Source organism: Cynocephalus volans, chromosome X (genome assembly GCF_027409185.1).
Source record: "Cynocephalus volans isolate mCynVol1 chromosome X, mCynVol1.pri, whole genome shotgun sequence".
In the NCBI taxonomy this organism is placed as follows: domain Eukaryota; kingdom Metazoa; phylum Chordata; class Mammalia; order Dermoptera; family Cynocephalidae; genus Cynocephalus; species Cynocephalus volans.
Window position 1 is genome coordinate 137,148,037 of NC_084478.1, and position 16,860 is coordinate 137,164,896.

The window sequence follows — 16,860 nt, forward strand, 5'->3', positions numbered from 1 at the left end:
AGTCTGCAGATCCCATGAAAACTTTGCCAATTGTCCAACAATGTCTCATTTTCTTTTCTGGTCCAGGATTCCATCCAGGAATATTTACTTGTCAGCAGTTAGTTGTCAACAGTGTCCATTCACCATTTAGTTGTCACATCTCTTCAGGCTCCTTCAATATGAGATAGTTTCATAGTCTTTTCCTGCCTTTCATGTCCTCAACAGTTTTAGAAAGTAACAGTTTTACATTTTGTAGGATGACTCATGTGTTTCCTCACGACTAGACTTAGGCCATGTTTTCTTGACAGGAATACTCTAGAACTGATGCTGTGTTCTTCTCAATGCAGCGCATCAGAGGGCACACAATGCCAACCTGTCCTGTCACTTTTAATGTTAAACTTGATCACTTGGAATATTGGTCTTCCTCTTTTCCATGTTTTTGGTATCTTCTCCAACAGTGAGAAACCTGGTGCTTATTATCTTCAATATAATCCTTACTTATTTGCTCAATTAATGTAACCAGTCTCCCAACCACATTAGCCTTCTCTTCCACCTGCCACTTCTACACTCCACCACCAGCATGCAACACTCTTAGATCAGCAGGCACAATACCAATGTGCTTCCATGTGGCAACCTACACTGCTTCAGTACCTCATGTCTCTGGGCATGAATAGGCACATCTCCAACACATCTCTGTGAGGCTCTCCTCTTTTCCCCCTTATCATTCCATCCCCATGGGTGCCAGTGGGCATGCCACTGACATCCCTTCATATAGCACTGCCTGTCTCCCTCCCCAACACTCCACATCCTTGGGCACCAGCAGGCATACCATTGATGGGTCTCCACATGGCAGCCCTCTTCACTGCCAGTGATTCCTCCAAGCTTGGAAGGGAAGAGAAGTTACTGTATTTTAAAACGATTCATACTGGCCAAAATGTGGTATAGAGTCCTCGGTCTTTGAAAATCTACACTATCTCCTTTTTAATAATCATCTTTTGAAACTGCAAACTTGATCATGCTGTTCCCATACTTAAAAACCCTTGAATGACTTTCTGGCCCTTAGACTAAAATCCAAAAACCTTAATATAGCCTACAAACCCCTACATAATTTGACACGCTGCATGCTTCTCCAGTATCATCTCTGTTTTATTTCTCTGTATTCAGTCAGTGTCTCTGAGTGGAACCTTCCAATCTCCTGCTTGGCATGTGTAAACCTGGCTGTCAGTATTTTGGAAACTGAGCTAAGAAAGGGGACTGGAGGTCGTAATGTTCAGAATGCAGACTTTAACTTAATCTCCATTTTCAGCATGGTGTCTCAGTGGGCCCTCAGCTGTGCTTGGTTTAAGTGTCCTATGTCCTGCTGAGGCAGAGAAAGGGATCTGGGGACTGACTGCTCCTTGTAAAAATGTTCAATCAATCATTCTGTTTTCAACTTCATACCAAAACTCTCACTTTCAGAAATACCTGGTACCTTCAATTCCCGAGATTTTCGGGGTTTACAGTATAGATAGCTTCCTTGGGTTTCAGCTTTCTCTTATCTGCTAAGTCAGTTACTACTTATTTATCCATTTTCCAGTTTCCCCATTTCACATGTGTGTGTTTGTGTGTGTACTGTCTTGCCTGCTATAGCCTCTCCTCTTGTTTCCTTTGTACTCACTGTGTTTAGCCTTTTAATTCCTGTACTGTTTTTTTTTTTTTTTTTTCTTTTTTGTGGGGGTCTTAGGAAAAAGCTTAGAAAAAAGTGCATGTGTTCAATTTGCCAGATTTAACTGGAAGTGGAGTTCTTTTAAATAACAAACACCTGGTTCATTTTAAAGCTGCTCCCATGAACAAAAATTGGATCTTGTATAGATCATGAAATATTATAACTAGAAATGTTCATCCAGTCTAGTTGCTTCTTTCTTTTCACTACCAGGTACCTCTTTTATTATATATCTGTGCCTCTCCCCCTGTCCCAGCACTGTATTTGAAAAAATTTAGATTTCCAAACCTCTGTTTGGCAAACTTTAGTCAATACCCTCATTTTAGATGAATATACTAATTATCTCCATTTGATCATCACATATTGTACACAGGTATTAATATTCAATTCTGTACCCCACAAATATGTATAATCAATTGTGTTTCAATTAAAAAATGCTTCATTTTACAGATGAGGAAACTGAGGCTCAGAGAGAAGTGATTTGCCAAAGTCTCACAACTAGTGAGGGGCCAAGTTATGATGGGCACCCAGGTCTCCTGCTTCCTGCTCTCCTGCTGCTTTTTGATCTAGAATATGAGATTTCTGATACCCAAAACTAATGGGAAGGTGAGGGAAACATTTTCTTCTGACTTTATGCTGTGGTTTTTCTCGGCAACTTCATTAGTGGTATTGAAACATTACTTCTTCTGGTTCTTAGAAGGAAAATCCCTCTCTCCCACCTTGAGAGCCATAGAGGTCCAAACATTCTGGGAATCACTGGCACTTCCTCAGGCCACAGGGGAAGTATTTGTTTGAAATGTAGTAAAGGTTCCTTTACATGAAACATGGAGAAAAGCAGTGCTGGGAACACTTCCGTCAGAGTGGGAGGTCTTTTCTATCCTAGATAACCAGCAGATCAGCAAGGATAGTCTAGGTACCTACTGTGAGCTCTTTGCTATGCTGGAAGTTACCAGGGATACACGGAATTAACCCTAAAGGGGCCTTTGATCAAATTGCAGACCAAACAGCCTACCGACCAGTTTGTAACCTCTCTAAAGGCACGGCCTTTGTTTTCCCCATTTCTTGTGGATCTCAGTGCACCTCTCCTCCTGCTAGACACACGTTGGTTATCTATGGCTTTATTAAAGTTTCTTTTTTGCATTATTTCCTCTCCCCAATGTGGAAATAATGAGCAAGTGCTGAGTTGATGCAACCATGTAGCCCTGTTTCCCAAGGTAAAGTGACTACATACATTTTGTCTAAAATCCAGCTCTTTCTGCAGAATTCTTTCACACTGGTCAAGGTTACATTTTGCTATTCTCCTGGATCTTTTGAAAATATCTTCTACAAATGAGGAAGCTGACAATAAAACCCCTACTGTTTGTACAGGCTTTGTAGTTTATTGTGATCTCATTTAATCTCCAGTCTTGTTTTTTTCCTCAGTGTGTTGTACACAAATGTTATTGATTTCCTCCAGAGGCAGCCATGTGTGGTAGAATAAACAGCATGAAGCTGGAGTTTTAGCACCCACCTCTTCAACTAACTATCTGAGTGCTCTCAGGCAAGCTGCTTCCCCTCCCTGGGCCTCGATTTACCCACCTACAGAAGGAAGAAAGGGTTTGGATTCCACACAATCTGAGGCTCCTTCTGTTTTTTCAATTGGAGTGCAGTGCCATTGTGTACTCTCTGCTGTAGGCGTGGTTGCTCCAAACCAAAGGACAGGGACAAGATGCAGTCTGATGATCAGGGACAGAGGAGGGTCCATTTGTGGGTCCTTATTCTCTGTTTTTAGATTTCCCACGCTGTTTAAGTTCATGATCCAGGACACTACCTATCCACCCCCTACCACACACACCATGCCATTCAGGGTTTCTTTCCCAGGGTCTGCTTTAAAGCCAGTGTAAGAGTTTCAGAGTTCTCAGACTTCTTATTTCTTGTTCTCTTGACATCTGAGGCCTGAAAAGAACTTGGTTTGCCTGCTAGGCAGGTTTCCGGAGGCCACAGCCTTCTGTCTTCCGGGAGTGGGGGCAGGAGGGTGCCTGAACGCAGGCAGTCATTGTTTAGGTATTGACTCAAAGAAGCAGGAGCCACAATGCACAGGAAAAAGGATGAGCTCATGACAGCTAAATGAAAAGATTCTTATCTTGGAAACAGCGGTTTCTTATGCAAAACAGGGGGTGGCGATGTGATTGTGCCCCACAGAGTACATTCAACAACAGGGATTTCAAACGAAGAAGCTGTTTTGCATACCTACGGGAGCAGCAATGGGCCAGATTGTTCATTAATTAAAAAAAGGGGGGAGGGCACTGCAAAACCCACGCTCACACTTGCTGCAGAACTAAAATGGTTCATTTGCCTTCCTCTCTGTCCCAGTCGATCAGCTGAAAGACAAATGTTTTTTCGACCCTAGCCACCTCTGGAGAAAGGAGGGGAGGAGAGAGGATGGGGGAGGACGGGAGAAGGGATGGGGTGGGGAGGGTGTTACAGATAACCAGAACAGCAGTGATCGCTCAACCATTTCTATTTGGTGTTCAAATGTATTGTACACAGGTGGTGGTTTTGTTGTTGCCTTTTCTTCTACACTTCCTAATTCTGTTTGATTTCATATGAAAAGAAGTCTGAGCAAATCCCCACTGATGGCGAGGAGAGGAAAGGAGAAAAACGAAGAGGGTAGGGTGGGGGAGGCCGGGAATATGTCCTTTGACTACAGTCCCTCTATTTCCCCAACTCTGACATGTAGTCCCCTGAGGGGAAGGACTAGAACTATGGCTGTCCTGGAAATCCCAGAATGTAGGCCACCCACTAAACGGGTAATGCCACAAGTGGTTAGCAGAATTAAATGTGGTTGCAGAGGGGAGGCACCAACACCACCCACATATCTTTCCTACCAACCAGTTTGCTCTCCTACCACACATCATCTTTTAGTTTAGGAATAAGAATGGTTATCATTTATCAAGTACAGTACTTTCATATACCTCTCGTATTATCTATCAGGTGTGTTATACATGTTATACAAGTAGGCACTTTCACATATATTAGCTTGTTTGAGCTTCTTAGGTACCCTGGGAGATAGCTGAGTATTATTGCTCCTGTCTTAGAAATGAGGAAACTGAGGCTCAGAGACATTAAGTATGTTACCCAAGGTCACACAGCTCAGAAATAGTAAAGCTAGGATTCAAACCCACAGTCGTCTTGATGTTAAAACCTGTGCTCTAAACTGCTGTGCAATGCTAACTCTCCTCTCTTTCCCTCATCCTTCCTTATATCACCTTTGCCCAACTGTTACCCAAATGGCAAATTTCCCCAGGTCGGTATTTTGGCAGGCAGGGCAAGAACAGAAGTCTTTCATGAATGTGAGGTACTCTCCCTGACTGTGTGTGCCATCATTATGGAAGACAAGCTAAGGAAGACAAGCCCGGTAGATCTCTCTACCTCAGACTCAGTAATATGATTAACTTTTCTTTTTTTAAAGTGAGGTTTATTGAAGTACAATTTTCATACAATAAAATTCTTTTTAAAGTGCAGTTCGAAGAGTTTTGACAAACATGTAGTATCATGTCACCACCAACACAATCAAGCTTAGAATATTTTCATTATCCCAATAAATTCTCTCCTGCTCTTTTGTAGTCAGTCCCATCCCTCCATACCCAAGCTTTGGCAACCACTGATCTATTTTCCATTCCCATAGTTCTGTCTTTTCCATAATGTTATATAAATGGAATCATACAATGTATATCCTTTTAGGTCGACTTCTTTCATTTAATGTAATGCTTTTAAGGTTGTAGTTCATTCCTTTTTATTGCCCAGTAATATTCCATTGTATGGATGTACCACAATTTGTTTATCCATTCACTAGGTGATGTAAATTTGGGTTATTCTAAGCTTTGAGTGATAATAAAGCAACTATAGACATTTACATACAGGTTTTTATGTAAAAATATATTTTCATTTTTCTTGGCTAAATACCTAAGCATTGGATTACTGGGTCATGTGGAAAGTTTGTCTAACTTGATAAAAAATTGCTAATGGAGTTCAGGACATGTTACCTCCAAATATGGCACCTTAGTATTTGTAAAAAACTGCAGCAGCAGAAAGGTCACTCTCACCTTCCTCTGCCCTATTCCCCAGAAGCAGGTCAGAAAACCTGGGAAAGATTTTCTGATCTTCCCTTTAAGTAGGTCATAAGAACTTCATGTGAGAGGTGCCTTCCCTATACCCAGAACCTTTGAAGACAAAGGGACATAGAAAGGAATCTGAACAAATGGCTTGCTAAGCTCCTCCCATTTTATTACCATTAGGTTATACCCTTTTGTCCTCCTATTATATTTCTCCATGACCATCCACTCTTCATCAAACCTACTATAAAATATACTTGGGTGTAACTGTTTCTTTGGATCTTCATTTCCCGACGAAGTCTTCCTTGTCATGTAAACCTTATATTAAATAAACTTGTATGCTTTTCTCTTGTTAACCTGTCTTTTGTTACAGGGGCCTCAGCCATGAAGCTAGAATAGGCAGAGAAATAGATATATTTTCTCCTCTGCACTGTCGAACTGTTTCAAAACTGGCTGAACTATTATAAATTCCCACCAGCAATGCATGAGCACTCTAGTTGCTCTGAATCCTTGCTAATACTTGGATAAGGTCACTCTTTAATTATAGCAATTCTAATAGGTGTGTATTTTATCTCATTGAAGTTTTACTTTGCATTTTCCTAATGACAAATGATGTTGAATATCCTTTCACGTGCTTATTTGCCATCTGCATCTCTTCTTTGGTGAAGTGTTTATTCAAATCTTTTCCCCATTTTTAAAAAGAGCTTTATTGAGGTATAATTGATATACAAAAAATTGCACATGTTTAATGTATACAGCTTGATTAGTTTGGACATATACATACACCCATAATACTATCACCACAATCAAGGTAATAAAAATATCCATCATCTCCCAAAGTTTCCTTGTGTTTCTCTTTTTTTGTGATGAGAACGCTTAACACGAGACCTACCCGCTTAACAAGTTTTTAAGTGCCCAATAACTTACTGTTAACTGTAGTCCTTATGCTGTCCAGCAGATCTGTAGAACTTATTCATCTTGCTGCCCATTTTTAAATTGGGTTGTTTGTTTCCATATGATTGGGTTTTGAGAGTTCTTTATATATTCTGGATACATGCCCTTTGTTAGATATATATATATTTAAAATTTTTTATTTTATCAGTGTACAATGTAGTTGATTTTTGTGTCCCTTTACCGATTCCTCTTTCCTCCCTTCCCTCTCTCCGCTCCCACCCATCAACATCATATCTGTTCACTTGCCTTAACAAGTTCAAGGAATTGTTGTGATGTTGTGTCTTCTTCCCCTCCCCCATGTTTGTTTGTATATTTATTTATTTATTTTAGCTCCCACAAATAAGTGAGAACATGTGGTATTTCTCTTTCTGTGCCTGACTTATTTCACTGAATATAATTTTTCCTAAGTCCATCCATGTTGCTACAAATGGTAATATTTCATTCATTTTATTTATCCACTCATCTGATGATGGACATTTCAGATATGTGTTTTGCAAATATTTTCTCCCAGTCTGTGGCTCACCTTTTCACTTTCTAACCCTATCTTTTAAAGAGAAGTTCGTAATTTTGATGAAGCTCAATGTATTGATTTTTTCTTCTATTGTTTATACTTTTTTGGGTCAGATCTAAGAAATATTTACCTAACTTGAGGTCGCAAAGAGTTTTCTCTTATGTTTTATTCTAGAAGTTTTATAGTTTCAGCTTTTACATTTATGTATATGATCCATTTTGAGTTAATTTTGCATATGATATGAGGTCAGGGTCAAAGTTCATTTTTTTGGTATATAGATGTCAAATTGTCCCAGTACCATTTTTTGAAGAAACAGTCCTTTCTACACTGTATTGCTTTTGCACCTTTGTTAAAAATCGACTGACCATGTATGTGTGGCTCTACTTGTAGACTTTCTATTCTGTTCCACTGATCTATATGTTGAACCTTATGCCAATACCACACTGCTTTGTTTACATTAAGTCTTGAAGTCAGAGTGTATGTCCTCCAACTTTGTTCTTTTAAAAAATTGCCTTGGCTCTTTTATGTCCTTTGTTTTTCCACAAACATTTTAGAATTAGCTTGTCAGTTTCTACAAAGAAGACTGCTGGCATTTTGATTGAGATTGTGTTGAATCTATAGACCAATTTGGGAAGAATTCACATCTTAACACTATTGAGTCTCTGATCCATGAACATAGTATGCCTCTCCATTTATTTAGGTCCTCTTTATTTTGTCCATATTTTGTAGTTTTCAACATACACATCTTGCACATATTTTGTTAAATTTATCCCTAAGTACTTCATTTTTATCATGCTATTGTAAATGGTACTGTTTGTTAAATTTCTATTTCCAATTGATATGCAAATGCTTTTATTTTTATTGACGTTGCCATCTATGGCTTTGCTAAACCCACTTATTAGTTCTAGTAGCTTTTTTTGTACACTCTTTGGGATTCTCTAGGTATATAATCTTGACATTTGTGAATACAGACAAATTTTTCCTTTTCAATATTTATGTTTTTTATTTCTTTTCCCTTGCTTAACTGGCCTGGCTAGAAGCTCCAGTACAATGTTGGATAGAAGTGGCAAGAACAGACATCCTTTTCTTGTTCCTGATCTTTGGGGGAAAGATTTCAGTCTTCTACAATTAAGTGTGATATTAGTTGTGAGTTTTTCATAGATGCCCTTTATCAGGTTGAGGATGTTCCCTTCTATTCCTAGTTTCCTGAGAGGGTTTAAAAAAAAATCATAAATAAATCTACATTTTGCCAAATGCCTTTTCTGCATCTATTGAGATGATCATATGGTTTTTATCTTTCAGTCTGTTGATATGGTAAATTACACTGACTGATTTTTGAATTTTAATCAGTTTTGCATTCCTGGGATAAACCCTACTTGGCCATGAGGTATTATCCTTTTTTTATGTATTGCTGGATTTGATTTTTTAATATTTTGGGGGAGTTTTTTGGTCTATGTTCATGAAGGATATTGGCTTATAGTTTTCTTATAGTGTCTTTGTCTGGTTTGGTGTTAATTGGGTTTTGAATTGGAGCTGTTTTTAAAGTAGCAGGCTGAATTTAGGGCTGGTTTGAGGCAACAGTGTTATAAGAAGGCCAAGTATCTCTCAGGTTTTCCTTTCCTTTGCTTTCCTTTACTCTGCTAAGCCACACTACTGACCTTTTTTTCCACAACTGCAGATGGCACTGGACCCTCAAATAGCCCCCTGCTGCTCAGAGCTCTGGGCTTTTCTGTCTCCCTTCTTTGCTCCACTTCCAAACCAACAATGCAATGCACAAAACAATGGAGACCTGCTTCATGTACGTGACGGTCAGCTAATCAGATACACTGAAACTCAGGGGCCTGAGAGAACTGCAGTCACATCTTTGTCTATGTTTAGAGTTGACATGAATGAGCTCCAGGGTGCCTGCACACACTGTCACCAGGGTCCAAGGGATGCTGTGGGGGATTGCATCCAGCTTGTGAATGGGAGCACTTTTAAATTGTCACCTGTACTTAGCAAAGATTTGAGAGTTCTCTGTAGTACCCTGAGTAGTTAACAAGCATTCTGATGCTGAGTAATGATTATAGCTATATATAAAATAGAAAGATTAGAATCTCAGTTGCCTGCTTAATATGTAAATGTATCCAGTTATGTGTGAGTGCTTTTAATGAAGTAACTTGCACTTCTGTTTCCCACATTGAGAGTGACTGATGAAAAAAAATACAACCCCACCAGAAACTAGCAGCCAGCAAGCAGGCCCTTTGAAAGAGCTCTATGGTGCTATCTGGCCTGGGGTTAGGAGGCAGTGGTACTGGGTTTTAGCCTCTGGTTTTACAATTGGTTTTTGCTTATCTGGGCATTATGAAGTAAACTTTCTTATCTTCATCTCAGCTTAGAGAGTTGTTGATGATGGATTGTGAAATAACCCCACTTACCCATTTACCTTGGCTTGGTTCCCATCCCAACATACAGGTATAGAAAATAAAAATAGCAGCCACTAGGCACTGTGGTGGGTGCCTTGCTTATATCATTTTCTTTAGTCATCATGCCAATCTTGGAAGATAGGAATTAATATATCCCTGTTTTACAGATGGAGAAACTGAGGCTCAGAGAAGGTGATGCCTAACATCACCCTTTCAGTTTGTGGCTAGGCTGGGATTCAAATTTATATCTCCATGGCTGTTGACCCCAAGCTCTTGTCATGACATCTTACTGTCTCTCTTACTGCCAAGGATGGTGACATCTGCCTAAAAGAATTACCTCACTTTCCTGTAACTGGATGAGCTTGGAAAGAGGAGTGTTCTGTGTGTCTGTGATGAAGAGCTAGAATACACACACACACACACACACACACACACACATTTTCCTGTGAGAATTCGTTTTATTTCCATTTCACAGATGAATAAACTGAGGCACAGAGAGATTAGGTAATTTGCCAAAGGCTCCCAGCCAGCACGAGGCGTGGCTGGGATTTGTACCCAGAAAGTGTAGTAACTCTAGACCTGTGCTGGTCCATAAGGTAGTCACTAGCTACATGTGGCTATTTAAATTTAAGTGAAGTAAAATGAAACGAAATTAAAAATTTTATTTCTCAACCATACCAGCTACATTTCAAGTGCTCAACAGCCATATGTGGCTGGCGGCTACTAGATGGTGCATGTATAGAACGCTTCCATCTACACAGAGAGTTCTACACAGAGAGTACAGTGCTAGCTAGATTTTGTGCTTTTAAATGGTTAAAAGGCATTTTACATGGTGTGGCCCTCTCAGAAGACAATCTGAGTACATTTTCCTATGTTCTTAGGAGGGTCTCCACTTATCTTTCTCTCCAATTTTCTGTCCCTTTTCATTTTTAGTTTTTTTTTTTTTTTTTTTTTTTTTTAAAGATGACCGGTAAGGGGATCTCAACCCTTGGCTTGGTGTTGTCAGCACCACGCTCAGCCAGTGAGCCAACCGGCCATCCCTATATAGGATCCGAACCCGTGGCCTTGGTGTTATCAGCACCGCACTCTCCCGAGTGAGCCATGGGCCGGCCCTTCCATTTTTAGTTTGATTGATGAAGGACAGCATTTTTGGCCTTTTAAAAACCAGGCTTTAAACTCTGATCTAAGCCTCATCTACTAACCACCCCTCACCACTACACTGACCTCAGGTCCCTACTGATGCTTTAATATTTGAAGAGCAATAGCCTCTGCTCAGGATTTTGTGTTAGGCCTATAGGCACCTCTGGAAGCCTCAAATCACGGCAGGGAAAGGAAAGATGCCAAGGGTTGTTGACTGTTAGCACCTTCTCCAGACTTTGGCCCTTATCGCATCAGTCTGATGTGCTGCCTAGAGGGGGAGAAAACAAATAAAGCAGCTTCCAAATAAGTGTCACAGAGTAGAAGTCTGCAGCAGTTCTCTGCTACACTGATTTATAGGCATTATCACAAAATTCCCCAGGGCTAGGACAAGCAGACAAGTGATTGACAATGATTACCAAAAGAGATTTTTGTTTGTTTTCAGAGACCTAACAAATCAGGGTCCTCCTTACCAGCAGGTGACCATCTATAGTGTGGCGTTTTAGGGGAATCCACAGGCTCTATGCTCCTCCAACCCTTGACTAACTAGAAAGTAGTTGGCTACATGGGGCCCTGGTGTCTGGCAGAGGTAATTTCTCCCTAAGGGCCTATTAGAGAAAAATTATCCTGATACTTGTTAAGATGATGAGACTCTATTCAAGACTATTGCAATAGGGGACAGATACTGGACTCAACTCTGAATACAAGAACAAGTGGGGGTTTATAGCCAATGAACAGAGTAATGGGGGTTGGTGGATGGAAAATTACTAAGAGGAGCTTGATTAGACATCAAGAGTAGGGGGATTCTTGCTAAAAGCAGGCCTAGGACTTAGACATCAAGGGTGGAGGATGAAGAGTTTGATCAGAAGTCAATGGTAACTAGGTATCAATGGTAGGGGTATTTTTGCTAAACTGACCTAGCAGGATTCTTTGCAAAAGGTAGGCCAAGGATAGGGCCAGAATGAGGCCTGGTTGAAAAGAGGGCTTAGAGAAGCCTGACGAAATTTTGGTCAAGGAGGGAGCCATTGTCTGCTGGGGCATATAGTTCTGCTTATTATGGCTGGCATTTGCCACCCCATTGTCACTTCCATTTGTTGCTCCACTCATGGGCAGTCACACCTGGTGGGAAACCGAAACTGATGCCAGTGTTTGCCCAGTGAACCTGCCCATTAGAATCACCAGGGAAGCAGCTTTTAAAATAGTTATGCCTGGGCCCTATCCCGTACCTACTAAATCTGAATTAGTGAGGAGGGGATGAGACATCTATACGATTGTACTTCAAAAAGTTCATGGAAAAATAGAATTAAAAGATAATTTGAATCTTTCCATGAACTTCTTGAAGTGCCCTCCTATGCTTAACAAGCTTTCCTGGTGACTCTAATTATCAGCCAGTTTTGAGACCTGTAGGTTTACATTATGGGTTGACCGACTGGGCCACAGAGAGGGAATGGGAACTGGCTGGTGGGGAGGATATTGGTGAGGGGAGGGAGAAGTAGGGGAGGTTGGAAGGGATTTGTTGTCTGCTTTGCTCCCTTTCCCCACAGACATGGGTTTCTTCCACCCTTGGAGGGTGCCAGGACTTGTGTGCTCATCAAAATGACAAAGTGAATATTGTCTGTTATACCTGCCACCTTTGCTTCTGAGGCTTTTTTAATTTAAAATTTTTTTTTACTACTTTGGCGTCTCCGAGACATCTGGTCCCCTCACCTTCTATCTAGTCTTTTCCGAATTAAAACCTGCTCTCTCTTGAAAGAGGCTGGTTAAATGTTGCTCACTAAGGTTTGCATTGTTAAGATTGGCATTTTTAAAATGGAACAAATCCAGAAGTTAAAGAACCAGATGCCTCAAAGTAGGAAATTCAGATATCTGAGAGGTGGCAGTAAGGCTCCTTGTGTGTGTGTGTGTGTGTATGTGTGTGTGTGTGTGTGTTTGTATGTGTGTGTGTGTCTGTGTGTCTGTCTGTCTAGAGGTGGGGGGCGGGCGCTCTCTAGTAACCTACAAATGAAACAGACAGCTGCTTTCTTTGCCTATGCCCGAAATAGGCTCAGATACTTTGGTTATGCCCCAGTTTCCTAGGACTTTCTGGGAGATAGTAGGCAGAGTTCTTTTTCCTAAAAGAACAGAAAAATGAAAGGTTTAAAAGCTAAATCCTGACTCCCAGGTAAGATGCAACCCTTACTGAAATAGCACTATGTCAGCAGAACACAGTCTCATTGGCTCATTATCTGGCGAGGTCAGGACATTATTTCTGGCAGCTTCTGAAAGCCACAGCCTGTTAGAAAAAAAATCTTCTTCCTGAGGGTTTAATACAGTTTGCGCTCTCCCTGGTTCTCACCAGCGCTCTCGCTCCATCGCTCTTTCTCTTTTCTTGGGCCTCCTTTTAAAATGCTAATTAAATTTGCTTGATCTCCGCTTCTCCCATCCCCCCCAACTAATTTTGGAAATCAAAAAAGGGAGCTTGATATCTATAAAAGATGTGCTTGTCTTTCCACCTGAGCTACCTTTGTATTTCATTTCCTTTTATTACAGGAAATTGTGTCGGAGCCCTAAACACTAACATACATAACATTGATTGTATTCTGCATAACAAATTGGATTAGGATAATTACCACACAGATGTTAAAAAACTCTAAATGCAAATCAATGTAATTAGTCATGACTTAATATACTATAATTCACACATTGGAATGTCTTATTGTGATTATACTATTTTAGAACTAAATGCTTTAACAAAAAAAAAGGGGAAGGAAAGAATTATTTTGCTCTGGTGCTGCACGTGCTCTGAACAAGAAATTGTTTTATGCTAATTTGGAATTTCACTACTCAGAATTCTTATTAACTAATCAGATCCTTCAATTTCTTTTGCCCCTTTTTATATAGAGAAAGCTGCTTCTTTAGCAAGACAATTTCATGCGCAATTCAACTTGAATGCCACCATTATGAACAAAGGAATTTGCACACGGATGCTTTTGACAAACATGGCTTTAGAAAAAACAAGCCTTGGGTGGTGAGGGGCAGCCCCCCCTTCCCACTGATGGCTGGGACCCTGAAACAAAGCAGATAGAGTGTAAGCAATTGGAATGGATCCAAGTTAGCTGGCAAAGAGCAGACCTGTCACAAGGGCAGTAGGCTCAGAGCTGTCACACAAAGGGTTGTGCAGCTTGTGTCCAGCTGAATGAAGGGGCCAGTTGGTGCTGAACTCCAGCCTGGGATTCATGCTCTAAATTGTGCACCTAGGATCAGCTCTGTATCTGACCCAAGGAAAGGGTGCCTTTTTCATGGGTAAAAGGCAGGACTTTGGTCACAGAAAAAAAAAAAAAATACAAGTAGCATTGCTAGAAACAACAGCAGCTATGACTCCTTGGATCTGAACTATGAACTGAAATCTAATTCCCAAAGTCCTTTAGTTTATCCTACCTCCTGGTGCCCTGTGCTTGCTTAGAGTTCTGGGTGGTCCTAGCGGCTGTGATCTACATGTTACACTCTTTGGAACTGTTCTGTATTTGGTTTATACAAAAACTTTGCACACTCAACTGATCTAGGGGACCTTCGAGGCCTAGGCTTGTGCCATCATCATCCTCTCTGGAGTCCCCTCACTTAGGGTTACCACATTTAGCAATAGAAATACAGAATGCCCAGTTAAATTTGGATTTCAGATATATAACAAATGCTTTTTAATATAAGTAGATCCCATGTGGGGAGCTGCCCACGTTACACCGTAATCGCCATTACAAGATGGCGCCGGCCGACACTGACAATCGGCAAAAACAAGTCTAGAGCGCATGTGCTGGGAATTTCCCCACCTCTAGTCTTCGCCCCACCTGTGGCGTCAGCTGGGCCGATTGGGCAGCCACCAATCAGATGGGAACACGTCCTAGGCGAGGGGTCTCTATATAAAGGGCGCGGGTTCCCTCGCTCGGGGTCTCCATTTTTAGCAAGCTTATGCTCTTCCTCTCAAGAGGCATTAAAGCTTATCTGCAGAAGGATCCTTTGTGTGCCGCGTCGTTCTTGCTGGCGAGACGGTAGCGCGGGACATCTTTGGAAATATTTATACTAAAAAAATTGTCATTTATCTGAAATTCAAATTCAACTGAGTGTTCTGTGTTTTGTCTAGCAAACCAAACCCCACCCTAGCACAAAGCACAGAGCTTGATGATTAAAATAGATCTTACCAGTGGTCCTCACACTTGAGCATGCAATCAGAATCACCTGGAGGTGATTAAGACCCAGACTGCTAGGCCCCATCCCCAGAGTTTCTGATTCAGCAAGCCTGGGGTGGTGTCTGTCAATTTGCATTTCCCAGGTGATACTGCTGCTGGTCTGGAGACCACACTTTGGCAACCACTGCTCTAGTGCCGGCTCAATAGATCCCATGGGAATGAAGCTCTTGTTGCTAAGCTGATAATAAGCAAGCAGAAAGCTTCGCAGACCTCTTGCAGCAGGGTCTGTGGCTCCCTGGCAATGCTCCCTCGGTGTATGCCTCTATTCAGCTCTGCTGAACTCAGTTCTCTTCCTGTACAATCTCCCTTGACTGTGTTCACTTGGCAATAAGCAAAGTTGTGATTTGCATTTGTTGCTTCCAGTCTTGTTTTCACCACCATTAACTTTAACTCCCCTACCCCCCCCTTCCCTTTCAGGTACCATGTGTTTCTCTTTTTTATTCTCTAAAAAGGCTCAAAAGTTTAGTCTTCCTGAAGTTTTCCTACATCCCAAGTCGGACACAGAAAGATGACCAACCCTCTACCCGGGAAATGGACCATTCCGGACGCAGTCCCCACTTTAATCCATAGGTGGCTTGGAGCAGCCTAGAAAAGAATTATATAAAAAGTGGATACCATAGGTTGGCATGGCAGCTCTGTGGCTGGGGCTGGGTTTGTGGGCACTGCAGTCAGGCAGCATCCATGCCCACTGGTGTCACCGGCTGGATGAGGGCCCCTGGTTCTGCTCATGGATGTGGTCCAGAAGCACGTTAGTGGCACGATCCAGCCACAGAGGCAGCAGCTCCTGCTCAGCAGGAGAGAAGGAGCCCAGCATGTGGGCCTGCACGGTGTCAGGGTGTGTCTGGTATTGGATGCTACCTGCAGCCTCTGCATTGTCTGGCGCTGCCCCCCCCCGCCCCCCCGCTTTAGGGTCACTTTCCCCAGGGGCTTGTCCAGCTCATCATGCATGAGATGAGCTGTGACCGGAGCAGGACCAGCTGGGCATCCCTGAGCAGGGCCGGGGTGAGGTTGGTGGTAGGGGGCCCACCCAGCTCTCCACCATAGCCAGCTGCCACACTAGCTGTGCCAGCACCGCCATACCCACACTGTGCCACGTGCTAGGCAGTCCGGGGTTCCCTAGGCCAGCCACCAGCTTCCATTTCCCTTGGGGCTGAGGCTCTAAAATGCACAGGCTGATGGCCCAACTTGGCCACGTCCTTGGTGCCAGTGTGTTTCTATTCTCTAACCCTGGAATAGCAAATCTATGTGGCATCGGTACTGGTGAAGAAGAACTCTGTTTCCTAAGCAGGAAAGCAACCATTTGGAGGATGCTGGCCATTTTTAGTGAAGACATTGATTTCCTTTGAAGCTTTCTTCCTTTGTTCTGGGCAGGTCACCAAAATGGCCCTTTAATTACACAAATATAAAGCACTACATCCCCATTGACGTGGGATACTGACTGTTGTCAGGAGGGAATGGAGGAAATTTGCATAAGGAGTACCAGGACTGGGACTGAGATCCTGAATTTCTATTTTAGGCCCAAAGTGACTGTAACAAGTTGGGATAGACTAAGGTCGTTCTGGCCAGTTCCGGGGGTTGGGAAATGGCAACAAAACTCCTGACACAGAGGAGATAGGACCAGGTGGCTGGCCCTGTACTGGGGGTCCTGAGAGACAAGGAGGATTGGGAGAAGTTTCTGTCAAGTCTCTGAAGCTGCTGATACCAGAATGTGCCTCAACACAGCCGCTCCGAGGGCAGGTTTAAGCCCCAGTGTTCCTATGGGTGATAACCTAGCCCAGGAATCAAGGCTGTGTAGTGGTCTCAAGGAGCATATCTGATACCCTGTATTATAAGGGACCCCAAGATAAAGACTGAATTT

At 42.1% G+C, this 16,860-nt stretch overlaps 1 pseudogene; it reads right to left on the minus strand.

Moving 5' to 3' along the window:
* Positions 1–15,696: 15,696 nt before the first annotated feature.
* LOC134368423 (peptidyl-tRNA hydrolase-like) lies at positions 15,697–16,320 on the minus strand (annotated as a pseudogene).
* Positions 16,321–16,860: the final 540 nt, after the last annotated feature.